This window comes from Falco biarmicus, chromosome Z, assembly GCF_023638135.1.
Source record: "Falco biarmicus isolate bFalBia1 chromosome Z, bFalBia1.pri, whole genome shotgun sequence".
NCBI lineage: Eukaryota > Metazoa > Chordata > Aves > Falconiformes > Falconidae > Falco > Falco biarmicus.
Genome location: NC_079311.1, coordinates 38,637,583 through 38,650,721, shown reverse-complemented (window position 1 = coordinate 38,650,721; position 13,139 = coordinate 38,637,583).

Here is a 13,139-nt window from a genome sequence, read left to right as displayed (position 1 = left end):
ATTTGAGAAACAAGCAAATAAACATGTCATCAATAACTCAATATGCTTGACCATGAAGTGAAGTTACTCCATTTCATGGATTAATAAATTCCAGGAAAAGAATACAAATACTAGGTATAAGCAAACTCCTTGGGAAAGGTTACCTGGCTCACATAATTCTCAACAGAAAAATAGACACATAGATTCTCTTGTTTTTCAATAGACTGCACCAAATCCCACAGAGATCATTAAGTCCCTTCTGTGATTCTGTTCACCTTTAATTGGTTCCTTCAGCTCCTTTCCTGCCTTCTCACCCCACCGCAATTGAAACACACTGAAAAATAAGAAAATCAAAATTCCATTTTAATGAACTTATGAACTTTTAAGTTCAGTGCATGATGTTAATGGTGGAAAGTTACCCAAGCTTACCTGTCACACTATCCATTTCCCTTTGCATTCCACAGTTTAATAGTTTTGATTCAGAAATCAGCTTTTTGTTTGATATTGAAATGTCTCATTTGCCTTCCTACTCAACTGATAATCTTTGGGAGGAGCTATATGCTACCTTCTGAATTTAAATAGAGTTTAAAAAATGGTCAATATTTTATTTGCAACTGGTCTCAAGGTAATTTTAAATAGTGGGAAGGAGATAACTCAGATTTCATAAGATGATTGGTTACACTAGGTCTTACAAGACATCAAAAGTCTGCTACTCCAGGAATCAAATATTACCCATTTTCCAAATGTTACTTGTCATTGTGTGAAGGTATGAGCCTAATAATATAATTATTTTAAAATATAAAATAAAGCACTATTTTTCAATATGCATATGCCAGATACTGACAGCTGTACTGTCATTGTTTTTCTACCACACTTTAATGCTGCAAAAGCACAGAAAAGCATTGAGTACAGACTCAGAAATCTGGAAACCTCCACAGAAAAGTTCAACAATCAAGTCTGGTAATTTCATTCCTTCTTGTATATCCATTACCATAGTTTCTCAATATGTGATTGCTTACTCATTTTTAAAAAATATGTAAATTTTGCTCAGCTTGAGAAATTCTAATACAGCATGTACACAAAATAATAAGAGATACTACAGTTCTCCATGAGTACCATATTAAGCCCATAAACATTACTTTTATGCATAATGTACCCTGGAAGAGGCAAAAGCCTGTTGCTTAGTCACTCATGAGACTTGTTGAAAAATGTTAAAATGAAAATCATATGGATTTTATTTATGGCATATTTCATTGGGAGGGGATGGTGAGGGCTTGGGGGTGTGCACCAAAAGAAATCTTCTTGAAAATTTGTATTATATTTATTTGAAACTAATAGTAATTTTATGCCTGTTTTTTAGTAACCATGGGACAGATCATTAGCTGATGTAAATTACCTTCATTATATGTATTAAACTTTCTTGTAAATAAAAAAGTCCAAGCTAGCAGTAATCTCACCAATTTATCTAAGAAGTTCACCAGAAAGAAAATCTATACTGTATACACACAGAAACCTAAGAGAACTTTCATCAGCTACAGCTAAGGAATCCTCCAAAGTGAATAAAGAGTCTGGTAGACTTGTCACAACTACTGAGCAGGGAAACAGTAAGCAGAATTGTACTCAGGCAGTAGGCTGGACAAGTCAATACTTTGGTCTAAAAAAATAGGCAAAACATTGGAAAAGGGTAGTAGCCAACAACCTAAAAGGTACCATGTCCTGCTTTGCACATGGGCCCAAACTGGCTGTATTTTGCCATGGTCAGGAAGTCAGAGAAATAGACAAACACCTACTACAGAAACTAATATTTCTACACATTCCTACATTCTTTTGTGAGAAAAAAGGGTGCCAGAAAAATGGATGTTTTCATTCAACAAAGAATGAAAATTAAAAGATAAGAAAGTATATTGTGCCAGGGAGGAAAAAAAGAAAACTTTGAAAATGTGGTATTCATTTGTTCAGCTTTGTTCTCACCTCAGTCTGTCATCAACCTTGCCTCATTGCTCCTCTGTCTTCATCATCTTCCCACTATCTCCCCTTTACAGAGCATCTCTAATCTTTAATCTGATTGAGATATAGCTACAAAGACATGTGCATAGCATATGCATGTACATATGTATAACATCTGTTGTTTTTTCTGTTTCCCCTGCAATGAATATTTAATTCATTGAACAATCCACAAAACCAGTTTTTCACTTGATGCACAATTTTCTTTCAATTCCAGTTACAAAACTGTGTTGTACAAATTCATACAATTTCTACAGAAAGATTCTACCAGGTACTGAGGCTTCAATACCTTTCTGATATTCTCTGTATTTAGATGTATAATTTTCTTCATCTACATGTCTATGTAGTCACTAATTTATCACAATTAACAACACGTTTTTTAAAAAATTACTACACTGTTAGAAGAATACTGAAAACAACCTGGAGTTGTTCCAGTATTTTGAACCTAGCCTATTTTGAACCTCAGACACACAAATCATTATATGAAAGTCAGCAGGACTACTTGTGTAACTGGTCTAGTGAATCTGAGATCATTTACAATATCTGTGAAACATAATTGAGCTGTTATTGGCATAAAAAGACAGAACTGCCACTTCAGCAGAAATGGTATGGAGTTTATTTTAGAGGCTGCAGTCAGCTCTCCCATTTTGACCATGTTCCACTAGAAAATGAAACACAATCACAACACTCGTGTTAACAACAGACCCTGCACACGCAAGACAAGTGATTAGAAATGGCACTCTCACAAATGCAAGGATGGTCACTGGACTAATTCCATACTTAGGCAGCCTGGACTTTGACAAAGGTGCTTATGCCAGCCAAAAATTGACTGGTTTGTACTTGTAGCTCTGTTCATTCTTACAAACCATCTGAACATCAAAATGATCACTTAGATTCCTTACTCATCTCCTCAGGAATCCTAGTCTCCAGTTCCAATAAACTGTTTATCCAGCAATAGATGCCAGAGTGGGTCTCCAACAGGCATCATCATGTACTTTAAATATTTTTAAGGGCATCTTTCCTTCTCACCTTTAACACATTTGTTGTTCACAGGCTGCTCTATATATAACCATTGCTCAGGGATTGCTATTCTTCTGAAAATATGAAATGGAGAACAAATGGAGCCCACAGGAGGGGGCCTGGAAAGTAGGACCACAAGTAATAGTCAGTTAGTTGAAAGAAATGTGCTCGAGCTTGTGGGTCACAAGCCCTGGTGATAAGGGACATGAGAAAGGGTATAGAAACAGGGACTAAGTATCAAGTTGAGACTATACAAGGAATAAAGCGGTCGGTTTGTCAGATTGCTCAAGGACGTGGTGCAAGAACTGCAGACATGGGTCTTTAACTGTTGCTGAATTGCTAAATAGCTAGCATGAGATCTTCGTGTGAGTTGCCACATAGTTATAGAATAAGCAAGTTTTTTGAACCGATCAGAATAAGATGTAACAATTGCTTGTGTGTATATAATCATGTTGTTAGGCTAATTAAAGTGACATTTGCTTGCATCAGGAGCCTTGTTTGTTGATCCTTGCATCTCTTTGCAAAATGTGTTATACATTAAGAATTACACATTTACAAAATTGAAAGTCTGAAGACACTGAAAATCAGAATTATCTTTAATAATTCTGATTATTATTAGTTATCACCAGAGGCTCTGGTGACTTTCTTTCACTAAGCAAAGGAGTCCATTAGTAACATGCAGTGTTACAGTAGTACAAAACTACCGGAGTAAGTCTCAGCTGTAAAGCACCTCATGGCAAAACAGACAACCTGAAGGTAGAAAATCAAGTCAAAGAGAGGCAAGAGATACCCCTATCTGCACTCCCACTTGGGACACAAAACAGGCTATTCTACCAAAGGTTAGGATGAATCAGAAGATAGCCTGCTGCCTTAATGACACTTTTCCACGAACAGTGCTAGTCCCACCCTATAGATAATATAGATAGAGATAGAGATATATGAAGTTTCACCTCCTTATTTAAAAAGAATTCAACTTGATCATACCATGTTTTACCAACATAGATTTTATTTCAAGGCTTTATCAGATAATATACCATTTTATTTTACCTTTTTCACCTTTAAACCTTGCTTTAGGAGGGTTGCAGTAACGGCTGTTAGCTGTCTCTTTTCTGAGTCTCCTCCAAGTGGCCCTGGCCTCTACCGTTCCAGTGAAATGCGCTCAGTAAATTCACGCTTCATTTTAAGGATACTTAATCACTGTTAAGTACTAGATTTTTCACAAGCCCAATGAGAGAGATCAGTCTGGCATTCTCAGAGGATTTTTACAATGTCTGAAGTCTGGAAAATCAAGTTCTATTGCAAAAGCCAAATTTGGGACATTTAGGAAAGCACAGCCCAGCTGATCTCAGCAAGCATTTTACTAAGCCAGATCTATAGTGATCAGTTCCCTATTTTTAAGTAACTTATTAAAAAATGAAGGGATATGATTTTTCAGTGAGTGATGTGTCTGCTCTGTAACTAATACCTAATTTCAGTACTTGCATAGAATGTAGTACAAAGGATAGAGGAAGAAGTCTCCTCCCATTGTGCAATCTCCCCAAAGACAGGTTGCTAAAATGCGGCTAATCAGCTGTACCAGAAAATGTATTCAGAGCTCTTCCTACACCCAGAGCCCACGTTATCCCAGGTCAGAGTTCAAAATCCAAAGTTTCCCACAAGGAAGAAATTCCAAGTTGGAGTCAGCTGCATCCATGATCTGAGTGGTTTTTGCTCAGCATTTATGAACGTTTTTGAACACCTCCAGCCAGTGAGCATAACCGAACACTGAAATGCTGCCACACTGGTAGCAGCAGAACTCTTGACTGTATATAAGGATGTTGCTGAGTAGAAGGGAATGTGTGTCACAATTTTTATTCCATCTGCAACATTTCCACAGATCTTTCAAGGAAAGTTATTGTAACTGTGACAAGTAACTAGAAATCTCTTCACACAAGTGTAAACTGCAACAAATTTTAAAATATGAGGAGAGGGAGGTGAACAGTCAATGGACCATGCAAGAGCCGTTCTCTATAACATGCAGTTCAACAAGAACATAGCCATATTGAGCTGATGAATCTGACAGCAGCATTTGTCTTAGCAAACATTCCTCTTCATACCCTGGATCATCCAGCCATGAAAAAGCATACACAGACTATAATTTAAAGAATATTGGCCTAATCTATATAGTTCACCAGCTGAGAAAAATTCAAACTGCCTGTCCTTTCTGAAGCATAAAAAAGGAAGAAAAAACAAGGACAGACCATATGTGCCCTGCAATCTTTGGTGACAAGATTACTGAGGTAGCGGACTGGCACCCTGTGCTCTGAACACTCTTGCTCTGCTCTGTTAGAGGCATGACAGCAGCTTGGGAACATGCTCACTGAAAACCATAACAACAGGCTGTGTGGTCTTTTGACAGCAATAACTTCAAGGGATCCTATAACTAGAAGACTAACAGACAGATCTATGTTAGGAATACATAGAAAAGGCAAACTAGCACTAATTCAGTGTCACCTGCAGACCTACACTGTACATCTCTAAGAATATATTAAGGCTGTTTTACTGCTTTCTGGGGAAGAATCCACTGTTAAGAGATGCTTTTGAAGAAAAAGAAGAATCACAGGAGTACTTAGCATAGTGAATGCTTTCAATCAGATCTCTAAGCAGCTTATAAATACCATAAGCAATACTTTACCTGTCCATGAGGAAGGCAAATAGAAGTTTATTACAATGCCAAGGGCAGTGTATTGTGCCAACAGTAAAGCTTGAAACTGCCTCCAGATCTCTCATCCTCCCATCCTGTGCTAGAGCATAAGGTTATTCATTTGCTAGTGTCTATCATTGCCAAAGTTAGCGTCTTTGACAGTTTTCTATCACAATAAGTTTTTGAAATTATTTGACTTTTACCAAAGTTAGAAAAATTAAATAAAAGGGAATGCAACATATACACAAACATTATATTCTGGACTGTGTACTAAAATCCCCAAGTAATGGCCTATTTTTCCTCAGTTACTCATTATATTAAAGCTCTGATGAATTGAAGGATCTTCTCACTTAGATCCCTACAGTGCAGACCTGAAAGAAATATTGCATTCATTTTGCAAGCAGACACTAAGAGGAGGGCCTCAACGTGGTTCATAATTCACTGTATGTCTGAATATTTTAGGTAGCCAATGTTTTATTGCAGCATAAACCAGTAGCAGTTCTTGTAACAACATCCTTGGCATATAACCAGATCAGAGCAAGTAGGTAAGAAGACCCAAGAAAAGGTAAGCAAGGAAAGCCTTAATTTTATTATTATTATTATTTTTTTCATAGTTTGAGGGTTTTTTTTCCTTTTTCTTGTCTTTGGTTTGAAGTAGAACCAGGGACTTGCAAAGTCAGCTGGAATTTACATACACTGCAGAACCCATACAGTTCTGGCAGCACTTAACAGTTGGCCTTAGCACTTTTGTCAGTGTCAGTGCATGTCTGTATATGTGAACAGTATCTCTGAGGAACATTCATTAATAATCTACAAATGATTGACAAAATGAAAGATCCATCAAGAAGCATTTATGATGATAATTATAAACAGGGTGAACTGAACCAAAAGAAATTTTTATGACTGGCTTTGACATACTACAGTTTTGAGACACAAAATTTAGCCAGAACAGGTAAGTTTCAGCATGTTTCATTAAAAAAGTTAAACAGTATCGTTTCATTTACAGTCTCAAGCATTGAAGGGTTTGTGTGCTGTTCATTTTAAACTTTTTGATCTCCAGCAGTTATGCATAAATAATGCAGGATTTTGCCAAATGCTGGATGTAAGAATATAAGATAGTATAACAACTGCACAGTCATAAGAACAATAGTCACAATATGCTCTCTGTTGGTAGCTAGCCACAGAGCACTGTTCTCAAACAGGTGAGCGCTAAGAGAAGTCAAGCTTTCTGAACCTCTCCCATTAGCAGGTGCCAAGATCCAGCATCTGCCCCTAACCAACTCCTGCTGACTCACTGAGCATATGCAACCCATTCCCTCTTTGAAGTATACCATAGGGAAAGGGCTTTCTGGGTAAAATGATGTACAGGCTGAGACACAGGCTTGTCTGTAACTCAGAAGGAATGCAGGCAACCTGATTGGTTTTAAAGCCAAACTCCAAGAGGAAAAGGGGAGACGTATCTTGATCAGACACACTCTATTTAGGACAGGATGATAGATCACCCTGATTGCCAACTCAGCTCTGATTTGATTACGTTATTTCTGATTGATTTGGAAAGGTATGGCTGCTGCTTAAAGTTAGTGGAGGGCAGAAATATTAATAGAAATACTCGTATCTGAGCAGGCTGTAAATACCGTTTGCTCTGCAAGAAGCCCTTCACTTACATCTTACACTCACTTCTGCTGAAACACTGTGCTAAACACTTCAGTGCAACCCAAAACTTCCTAAAAAAAAATCCTCCAGAAAGAAAAGCAATCAAACAAAAACCACTCTGAATTCTTTATTTATCACAGAGAGTGAACCTATGTGGAAAACCCACAAATATAGTATGAAAGGTCAATGCACAGTATTCATGGAGATATTCTTGAATGATCTCTGCGGCAACTGGCAGCACTGCTGTGTACAACTAAGTCAAAGTCGAATCTCTGTACTTGTTTGTGTACTTCAAGCACCCAATCGCTGTTACCTTACAGCATGTGATGGCTTCCTATTCAAGCAAGCATGTATTCCCTACTGTGCCAGTGATCGCAGACGTTGCTTTTGCTACAAAGCTGCAAGAAAGCTAACGCTGTTTGTCAAACTCTTCTCTCTTACTAAGGAACCTGCCCACTTGCTTTGGGTTCTGCAGGTACCAAGCAGATATGCAGAGACACCTCTGTTGCAGAACACTTAGAAGCAAGAAAAGTTATTCCAAGCACCCACAAAAGCCATGCATCCAGAATTTCTAGAGATCACTGGGACAAATTTCACATCATCTACGCACTGGCAACCACCTGACAACTGCAAAGCCATTGTCCAGCAGAAGAAGAACAGATGAGCAGTCCAAGGAGAACAATTCTGGGACAACAGGATTTCTTTATTAAACGTTATTTTATAGTTACCACTCAGTAAATCTAAGCTAGCATCACATAAAGAAAATACTGTAATACAGTCACTTCATGCTGCCATTGCTTCTGTTAGAACTGTAACTAATTTGCTGGAGGTGAAAGCAGATTGTTCTTTCTACTGCCATTTCTGCATCTTAGAGCAGGCTGTGTCAGGGAAATTAGAGCTTTGTCTTTGTATGCCAAGGAGATGAAATGCAATTTCAGATAAATTAGATGAATAATAGAGTGAAGTGCTGGTGCAAAAGGCCATCAAACCTTGTTAACGCTTTGCCTGAACTCTTGCTCTAAGGGTCATTCCTGCTAAGAAACACTAACTCTGAAACACAATCTGCCACTTACTAATACCCTCTAAGCAGAACATAACATTGCCATATCAACCATCAGGACTTTTTTAAAAAAGCCCACAATCTAAAAGTCCACAGTAAGCACTGGAGCAAAGCTGACTGAGGAATCCAAAGGTAAACCAAATGGACTGTGCTTTCAGGTGCTGGGGTGGCTTGGATAATCCTGCTTAGTTTCAGCATCTAATTTTCTGCCAATGTAAATGTCTTTAAATGGTAGCTATTCACTAGCTCATTTTCCTTTCTTTCCAAAATCATACTAGTTATGATTTTCTAGAAATCCAGTCCACAGGTCATAGGAGTAAATAATTCCCCTTGCCCCAGTTGTAAAGAAAAAACCCACAGGTTGTTTCTCAGCATTGAGACAATATTCTCCAAGGGAATTGAGCAGCCACATTATTCCTGGATCAATTTTTCTATTACCCCAAGAGTTTGTCAATGCATACTATACTGTAGTAATAAAACTTTAAATGGTATTCCACTTGCTTTTCCTTATCTAAAACACATCAATATAGAAAGAGATTTAGGCACAAAGGTGCTATAGAAAAATCACTAACCAGTACTGATTATTTATACCATCTACACAACATACAACAGCAACAGATTTGTCAGCCTGCAGTACAGCTTGAACTGGCTATTCACAATAGTCAATACAGTAAGCAGGAACCACATAAAATAACAATCACAAAAAAATGTCTGTTTAGGAATCAAAATACCTTATTTTGGTGTGCAGGAAAGTTTTTTATGCAAGTTCGTTATCAAGCCTCTTTATAGCATGTGTTGGTAGGTAACCATATCTTTTTTCCTTGAAACAGATAAGTCACTCCTTTCCTTCATAGGACTGGCAGAGGAGGGTAAGCTCTTCTCCTTGCTCCTTGTCATCTCATACTGATTACAGCATTTGGAGGGAGTGTGTTCATCTGTAGGTAGTAAAGATTTTTTAAACCTCAAAACTCTATGCTTTTAATATATTGCAGAACCCTCCTCCAAGCAGAGTATCCTGAACTGATAATGTGACAGAATTGATACCATTTTGAAAGGTTAATTGGTACAATAAATGTTCAGGGGTGCTTCTGGTATTAAAATACTCTTTCATTTAGAGCAAGTTATATAATCATTTTTCTTTTTTCTAAAGAAAAAATCTGAAATACAGGAAGTTTCATTGATCGTAAAATAACAAAGATAAACATGACCAGATTAAAGTTTTTAAAATAAAAATGTGTCAATGTACACAATAAGAAACAACTTTATTTATATTTCTCTGGTTTAGGTCTTAGAAATTAAAGTTTTCATATATTCCAAAGTTTGAACTTAAAATACACCGCACATAGAACCCTAAATAAATCTTTCATAATAATTTTATCCTGATAGACATTACAATCCTGCAGTCTTGGCAAAGAAACTCACAAAGATGAGATGAAACTCATCCATTCTAGCTTGTGAATAACCTTTTCTGTACCACTGGCTATAACACAGTATCAGCCACTATCACATACACAGAAGAGTACACACTCACCAAAGACTGAAGTAGGCCAAACAACATTTACAAAATGTTAGCACATCTGTTCACTGCAGACTGTCATAAAAATCATGAGCAGCTGAAATGCTACAAAGTCCCCCTATCCATTTCTAGTATCAACAACAACAAAAAAAAAAAGTACTGTATAACTTGCTTGTCAATATTCTTGAGTGAATCATTCACTTCAACTGCTTAAAATATTTAGAACCAGCTTTGAGCTGTCAAGAGTGATGCATTTTCTCCTTAAAACTTCTGACATTTTTTGTTGTGGCTATCTAAAGTGAGCTGAAGAAAAGGAGTTACGTATCTGGGATTATTTTGGTCTCTTCATTTTTGTTTGCAGTTTTGTTATGTTTTAAATTCGAGTATAGCTTGTTGAGTAGGTCACATTAAACTTTCCTGCAGTAGGCTGCATTTATTTGCTCTGACCAAAAGAGACGTAATCCAATTCAAGTATTTTAGTTTAGTTTTCCAAAGCAGGGCTGCATTGCAGTACCTTTTCTAATCCAGCTTTGGAAAAAAAAAAAAAAATAATATTATTCGACCTTTGTATCTGTGCCATGTAGTCACTTCCTTTGAAGATCACCAGAACTTTTTGTCAGAGAACACATAGACCGTCTGTAAGAGTCATTAAGGAATGAGAAGGTCATTCTTGCTTCACAGTACCAAAGTCTTTAAACCACACACAATTCACTTACCTTTCCCCATCATGGGCCTCGAAAAATAATTACTTTATATGGCTTTGCCATATCTTGTTTAAAAACTACTTCATTCATTTTTCAAAAAATACCTTTACTGATATTAATCACTGAAGAGGAGATATTCCATCACTGAAAATTATGGACCTCCTTTGACAAGTGATTATACTCATAACATTTCTTTGGAAAAATTACATATTCAAATATCCAGAGTTATATGTATAATGTGTAATGACAAAGCCATTTGAAATTTGGAGAAAACTTTATTCGAAGCATATTCACATCTACATTCAGAGCCCTGCCTATCACGAAAAAAAAAAAAAAAAGTATCTTTTTATTCAAAATGGTGTCATGCAGAAATTGGGCTAGCTTTGTTAACATTAGGTAAAGATATCAGATAAAGAGAAGAGAAAACCCATAAGGAATAGGAATTTTAAAAGAAAAATAGTGCTACTAAAAGCTAAAGAATCTTCTATAAACTATGCTTCCACATATTCACTGCATCATTAAAAAAATATCATATTAACTTAATCTGTTCTTACCTGAACCACTAAGAAAGGTGTACAGGTGCCTAAGCACAGCATCAAATGAACAGATTTCCAGCAAATTGTCTTCTAGTGCTTGATCAGTACAGGAACACATGTTCATCACCCATTATGTTCCTAGCCTGCTTCTGAATTTCTTCTGTAACTTCTGGTATAAAATAAAGACAAAAATTTAATGCCACAGCATGGTAGCTGTTAAACATCAACAGGGAAATCTGTCCTTCTAAACTGAGGCCTGGGACGGCCCAGCCTCTCTGTTGTCCATGTAATCATGCTACAGTTCAGGATGCAGAGTCAAAGGAAAAAACTGGAGATCCATATAGTCAAAATTAAAAATGAGCAAAGATTTAGGGTAAGTATCAGTCTTAACTCAAAACATTCTCCTAATCAAATCCTTTGTCTTTTATTGATGCTGCACATAGCATTTCCTTTTCTTTGGTACTTTTGTCCATGCTAACAATGACCATTTCCCTCCTTATGTTTCATCTCTCCTCATGCCAGGATTATGGTCAATAAAGGTAAGCCACTCCCTTAACCACTAGAAATCAGATAGGAACACATAGAGAATGCATTCAGCAGAACCGCAATCTGTCTGGGAGACTGCACGGAGCAAAGCTACATTAAGAAAGTACAACAGAACCGTAGTTTACATCAGCTCTCATAAACGGAGATACCAAGTATAACTCAGGCAACTATGTCAATGGGCAGTAAGACGTTCTGGGATTGGTTTTTGTTTTGTTCTTTTGAGACAGCAGTATTTATTCACATCAAAACATGCTGGGGGATTGAAAGAGTAAGGTCCTGGTGTGTTTTCATTTGGCAATCGTACTGTGTTAAACAACAGCACAGTAGGAAAGTGGCTGCACACACCCACTACTTATCCTGATTGTTACAAGCGTGCACTTCACATTGAAGGATTGTTACATGAATGGTAATGTTCATGTACTAAAGCATTATTCTCACAAAGGAAGGAAGATCACATGGATTCAAATGTCATAGAATATCTCACTTCAAATTTGAAGTCTATTGACCATTATGATCCCCACCACAACGTGAATTCAGTGAGACATCCATACAAGTCAAACACCATCATGTTCACCCTATCTAGGTCATTTGAAGAAAGAAAGATCCAGCTGTAGTCATTTAGTTTTGTATAACCACCTTCTACAGAATTCCAGTTGTGACCTTAGGAAATGGTTGCCACCACCTACAGTCTCAAAGATCTTCTTTGAGTAAAAGGAAGCCATATTACCAGCTTCCATTTATCAGAAAACTCAAAATTAACAAATCTACTAGAAAATTTTCATTTTTCCACAGTCCAGTACTATAATGCAATACCAGTAAATACCAAACTTTGTTTTGCATTCATTAAGATATATGAATAAATTATAACCTGTCCACAAAATTCTGTTTCAATGTATTGGGAAATGCTTCAGGAATACATTGATATAGATATATTTTTATAGAGGTCTTCCAGCAACAGAGGACTTTTTCTTTTTTTGACAGTTTCTTCACTAGTTTGTTTTGTTGGGGGTTTTTTGTCTGCCTTTAATGTATCTGTTTTAAATTAGTTTCCATTCTAACATGACACATCCCCTCTGATTTTGATCAAGAGATAAATTTGAGGGTAATCTTTTGATAATGTGGATGATACAATATCTACCAAAGCAAAACACAAAGATCTTTGAGGAACGGAATTGCTTTTGAGCATATCAAGAGGAATCTCAGAAGCTTCACATATTCCCTTACAAAGTCAATATTTCTTAAAAAGTTTTCTATTAGCAACATTTCCCATAAAAGACTCGCACAAAAGACCTGACACTTGGAAATAAGAATTTACTTTGTTTTAAACAAAAACCTCAGAGTCTTTCCTTACATGGAATACTTCTATATGTAGCAAGGTAAATGAACTTTATGTTTGCTTTGGTTTAACAAGGTATTTGTTATCAGTAGTTTCTCTTTG